At 42.6% G+C, this 6190-nt stretch overlaps 1 non-coding gene across 1 annotated transcript; it reads left to right on the forward strand.

The window, feature by feature from the left end:
* The first annotated feature begins 301 nt into the window (after positions 1–301).
* LOC115064786 lies at positions 302–410 on the forward strand. The gene has a single exon (XR_003844603.1). It is a non-coding gene; the product is annotated as a U6 spliceosomal RNA (small nuclear RNA).
* The last annotated feature ends 5780 nt before the right edge of the window (positions 411–6190 follow it).

Raw genomic sequence — 6190 nt, forward strand, 5'->3', positions numbered from 1 at the left:
AGATGGTTGTGAGCCACCATGTGGTTGCTGGGAATTGAACTCAGAACCTCTGGAAGAACAGTCAGTGTTCTTAACTGCTGAGCCATCTCTCCAGACACATCTTTTATGGTTGTATGTATTTGCTTATAGATCCAGTTTCCTGCCAAATTTGGGAGACTAACTTTAAAGTGCGTCTCCCAGTTGTTTGACTCCTATAACGCTATCCAGCACATGAGCAGACCCTGAGCCCTAGCGATGCTAGCCTCTTGGGCTCCTGGTCTGGAAACAGGCTGATCCCATTATGGTCTAGTGTAGCCAGAGGGAGGCTGAGGACAAAAGCTTCCTATACCACAACTGGAAGGAAACAGAGATGGTTAGTATGGAACCTGTGCAAGGATAGCATACAGATCTGTAAATCATCCCATAGTTTTCTGTTGAAAAAAAAATCATAATTTAGAAGACATTGGACTGTATGGTTTTTAAGGAGGTAATTCCCTGAATTAGCCTGTAGGAGGAGATGAGCTTGTTCTGTGGGTTGCCCACTGGAGCCCAGCAGCACTGTATATAAAGCTAGGACTGTTTGACGATTGGCAGGCTTTCTCTTTACTTGATTCTTGGTGTAGCTCACCCTCTTCTGCTAATTCATGGATGAACATTGGTATTTCTTAGATGAGTGGTTTAACATAGTGATTCTCAAAGTATGGCCCTGAGCCATGCAGCTTCTAAGTCACCCAAGAAACTTGAATCCTCAGGCCCGCTTGAGTAGAACAGGAAGGCAGCATTGCTTCTTCTTCTTCTTGTTTGTTTGTTTGTCTTGCTTTCTAATTCTGGACATTGAACCCAGGGTCTTGCCTAATGTTAAATAGTCAAGACTTTGGTTTTTTTTTGTTCATAAATACCAGTGACTCTTAGCAGGTTCCAGGGAAGCACCGGAACAGATGCCTGAATCAAAAGTTCTCAGAGGCTGACCTTGAGGCAGCACAAATGGTTATTACTGGGGAACCGTAAGCAGAAGCCATCCCTGTGGGGACTCCGACTTGCTAGAAGAGTGAAACCTTCCAGCCAAACCTTGGCAGATTGTCTTAGTCACGATTTCTAATGCTATGAAGAGACCCCATGACCTCTCATGAGGGAAAACATTTAACTGGGGCTGGCTTACAGTGTCAGAGGTTCAGTCCATTATTGTCACGGCAGGAAGCATGGTGGGCATTGTTGGGGAAGGAGCTGAGAATTCTACATCTAGATCAGCAGGCAGCAGTGAGCTGCTGAGCCTGGGCACCAAAGCCCACCCCCTAGTGACACACTTCCTCCGACAAGACCACACCTACTCCAACACACAAGGCCACACCTCCTAACAGTGGCACTCCCCTATGGGCTAAGCGTTCAAACCTATGAATCAGTGGGGGCCATTCCTATTCAAACCACCATACAGACCCTGGCCACCAATGAACTCTAGAGATGTATTGAGAATTTTAGAAGACCAGCATGGCCAAAATTAGCATCATACTAGAATCAAATGCTACCTATACTGAAAATCCAGAGAGCTACAGAGTGTCTCCTGAGTATCAGTTGGTATGCAGGGGAAATGGGTGAGACTGGAAAAAAGATGCATTCCAATGGAGCAAACTAAGGGGGGGGGGGGAGGGTATAGGGAAGGAGTTTCTTTCCCCACCAGCCAAAGAAGATGCATCTCCTCATTGAAGGCCTCAAACTTTTACTGCTTGAGACCCCATTTTGTCAAACCAATTTTTACATAACCACGAGCGTACAGGTACATAAAATATGTGCATAAAATTAGCATTTATTATTAACAAATAATTAAACAATTATTTAAAAGTAATTCTTCAGTATACATGTACTTTTTATTACCATGAAGTTGAAAGCGAGTTTGTATAGCAATGCAATGGACGTGCTAATCTAGGATAAACACTTGATATTACAGGAAGTGGAGCTTAGTCCATAGTTTTCAGAGTAGAGTGATATTTTGATTTTATAATCGTCAGCGCTGAGAGTGCCATCTCCCATAAACACAGAATCACAATGGCAGTATATTTAGATCTACTTTAGAAGCTGTTGAAAATGACGTCTTAATCCCAAGCTAAACTCATTTAACAATATTTTATGGAACTCAAGCCTGCAACTCAAATTTGCAACCTTTTGTCATTTGTTTGCTTTTTTGAGATAGGGTTTCTGTAAGTAGCCACAGTTGTGATGGGTAGACCAGGCTGGCCTCCAACTCACGGAAATCTGCCTGTCTCTCCCTCCCAAGGGCTGGGATTAAAGGCATGCACCAATACAGATAGTTTTAAATTGCAAATTTAAAAATCAAATATTCTAACCCAAGCAACCCAGAGATAAACTAATTTGTTATGGGCTGAGAGATTATAGTAGGAAAATATTAACTGTTTTTGTTTTCTACAGTTAAGCCATTATGTTTCTATAGCAGCAGAAACAGTTAACATTTGAAGAAAAAAAACATTGCCATTCCTAACATCCAATTGAATCTGAGCAGAGGTGTCAGGCAGCCAGCATTGGCATTGCATGACGTGATAACATGTGCAATGTATGTTGGGTACTCAAAACCAAGGATGTAGTGAAATTGTAATTCCATCTCATTATTGATGAACACTGCCGTACACATCTCAGATCCATTATGAATTTGATGAATTAATTTTTTACTGAGAAGCATCCAGAGACCTTTTTTTATTCTCACCCAATTTTTCATAGCTTCCATGTTTAGTCATGTGACCCTACGTGAGATTATGGCCTGCAATTCTAATGCCTGGAGCTGGGTTCTGAGCCATGGAGCAGTGGTGGAGGTAGTGCTTTAGTAATGGAACAAAATTAGCTCTCAAAGTCTTTGCTAACCCCAAGTAAGCTTAAAACGAGAGGATTAAATGATTTCTAAATAGCAGGCCTACCTCTCAGGATAAAGCTCAGGAACAGTGAGAGAAAATTCATAGAGAGTGGGATCAAATAAAAATTTACCAGGAAAATATAACCCATAATGATCAGAAGATAAAAGTAGATAAATAGAAACAGGTCGACAGATAAGAGAAATTAGTAACAATGGTGGTAACAGTGATGGCCACTTTCCACGTGTTCATGTGACAGAAAAGGCAGAGAAAGGGGTTAGCATGCATGAAAAATACAGGTAACCCAAAATGAAACTTGTAGAGGTGAAAAATCTGACGTCTGAGATGAAATATAATATATTTGGTTCTGTAGGAGGAAAGATTAAATAAAGATGTAGCAGCAGAAACCATCCAAATAAAATGCACGGAGAAAGGCCAGGAAAGACAAGCAGGGCTCTAGTGACCTGTAGGACAGTTTTCAGTGACCTAATGTGTGTACGTAGAGTCCCCAGCAAAGACGGTCAGCAAGAGTATTAATAAACAACCAAAAAAAAAAAAAAATTTCCAAAGGGCAGGAAAACTAAATCACCAAATTCTAAGAACAAAAACCATAGAAGCACACTAGGGAATATAAATTATTAACAATGAAAATTATTAAGAAGCAGCTAAAGAGGGGCTGGGGCAATGGGTCAGTGCTTGAGAGCACACTTGTTGCTCTTGCAGAAGACCCTGGACTAGATCCTAGCGCCACATCACAACTCACAACTATCTGTAACTCCAGGGGATGTGATGGCCTTTTTCTGACCTATGGGTACTAGGCACACACACACACGGTACACATATATGTGTGCAGGCAAAACACACACACACACACAGAGAGAGAGAGAGAGAGAGAGAGAGAGAGAGAGAGAGAGAGAGAGAGAGAAACAAATAAATCAATCCTTTGGTAAAGCGGTTGAATAGCAAATCACTGGCGTACATACAGAGCAGTAAAGGATAAGAATGGGATCAAATATCTTGTTAGAAACCAATTGCTGGGTAGTGCTGGTGCAGGCCTTCATTTCCCAGCACTCAGGAGCTAGAGGCATGTGCATCTCTGAGTTGAAGGTCAGGCTGGTCTACACAGAAAATCCTGTATTTGTTGTTTATTGAAAACAACTAAATAAACAAAGGAAAGAAAGAAAACAATTTAACAGAGTTCATAATAGAGCAATATCTTTACTGAAAGAAAAAAAAAGTGTCAACTTAGATTTCAAAAACCAGCGAAAATGCCCTCAAAATTGAAGGGGAAATCTCACTTATGTGAATACTGAAAAAAGAAAATTCATCACAAACTGAAGTACGAGCAGTGATAAAACACAATTCCTCCTCACCAGAGGAAAATGTTCCAAAGGAGAAACCTGGGCCAACAAAAGGAGTCAAGATCTTGTGTATAGAAAAAAAAAAAGGCAGATAAATGTAAAAGATTGTTTTCCTTGTTTAAAATAAAGAGTTCCAAAGGTATTTGAGTAGTTTAACAAGATAGCTCTGAAAATGAGTACAATGTATTGTGTCTAGAGAGTTTGTAATATAATGTAAAATGTAAATATAAAGTGAGAATGTGACAATCACTTCAGAAAAGCCCCCAGCAGGAGAAGAAAGGGTCTGTTAGAAGGTTGTTGGGCTACTTCTACAGTGATGCATTGTCGTTTAAGGTGGATCGTAGGAAGTTTAGGATGAACCCAAAAGCAATCGCCAACAGCCAAGCAACACAAATAGTCTTAGCTAATAGGCCACCAAAAAGAGTGAAGAGAATCATAGAAATGTCCATGTAACCAGAAAGAAGGCAGAAAATAAGGGTAAGGGATCAAAGAAGAGATGACTCACACCAGAAACAGATAGGGAGGCGAGGTTGTGTAAAGCAGGTTGCTTGGGCCACCGCAGCCTGAACTCTTACGAAAGTCAACAAGTTGGCTTTGATCTCCTCTCCGAATCCAATTCCTCTTCCAAAGTTGAAGAGCAGAGGATTAGAAACTTGCATTAACTGTGGTTACAACAGCAAAAGGCTCCTGGCTGTGATTCCTTTTCTGACTTAAGCATTTCACAGAAAGATGCTTAGCGGGTTCAGCCAAGAGACGCACACACAGCGCCCTTGCTTCATTCTGGTTGCTATAGCGGAACCACCCAGGAAGGTTTCAGAAGGGAAAGACTTTCCCTCTGTCCTCTTGAGGTTCTGAGACTCTGCAGACCTTCTGGCCACATGGTTGTTCTGTGGGGCAAAGGCTGCTCTTTTGAGGTCCACTGCTTGGGTTACCCTAAGGAGCCTTCCCTGTGCCACGCCATGTGGGATTCTGAGTCCATCCGTTTCTCTTTAGTTCTTGGCTCCCTTCAGTGGCAGGGTCTTATCTAATGTTCCGTCGGCTTCACAAACAGTTTTATCTTTCCCCATCTTACTCATTTACTTCATGCCCGTTTGCTCTTTGCATCGTCATTTCTGATGTCGAGAGGTCAAAGAAGGCCTTATTCGCACATGCCAGGCAAGCTCTAACACTAAAGGGCAGGATCCCAGCCCCCTCGATAGCACAGCATTTCAAATCCTGACACTGCCCAGCCGGTAGCATCATCTGATCCCTGATTTATCACAGTCTGATTGGCTGGCAGAGGAGGAGGCAAAGGTGTTCTGAGTGTTTACTACCCGCACAGATGAAAACAGTCTTCTCCCTCCAAGTCTTTTTTCCTAGGGACACTGTTTAGCAAAATTGGTGGGATTATGTAAATTGGGCGAATCAATGAAGGGAAACTGGAGAGACAGGAAAGCTTAGAAACCACGGAGGAAAGTTCAAGGCTGAGAGAGTAATGGATCAAAGGGAGTTGATGGGCAGACAGCAGGGAGGTGAGCCAGGGCTGGGATGTGGGCGGGGCCTGGATAGTACTATGTTCCCTGAGACATTGGGAAAACTACAGAAGTGATAGGATTTGGGGAGCAAGGAAAAGGATGTAGACAGGGGATGTGTCTCTAGGCCACTGAATCCCCTTTGATATTCTTTTGAGAGGCACCAGGAAGGACAGAAATGACCTCAGTAGAATTTTGGTTGTACTTTGCCTGAATAGGGAGCACAGACTGTTTGTTCCCCAGGGGCACTGAAGTAGACAACTAATGTGTGTGGTGGCTGATATCCATTTCTGTTTTCCTTATAAGATATCTCCATCTCTTCTAGAGACTGACCCCCTTGCCGTGGCTTCTCCTGGCAGTGGCTCTAACCCCAAACCAGTGAGGAGCTTATGACAGTCAGAGAGCCTCATTCTGCTGGCTCTGAGGGAGCTGAGAAGTGTGTGTGTGTGTGTGTGTGTGTGTGTGTGTGTGTGTGTGTGTGTGT

The sequence above is a fragment of the Mus pahari genome, chromosome 9 (assembly GCF_900095145.1).
Source record: "Mus pahari chromosome 9, PAHARI_EIJ_v1.1, whole genome shotgun sequence".
Taxonomy (NCBI): domain Eukaryota; kingdom Metazoa; phylum Chordata; class Mammalia; order Rodentia; family Muridae; genus Mus; species Mus pahari.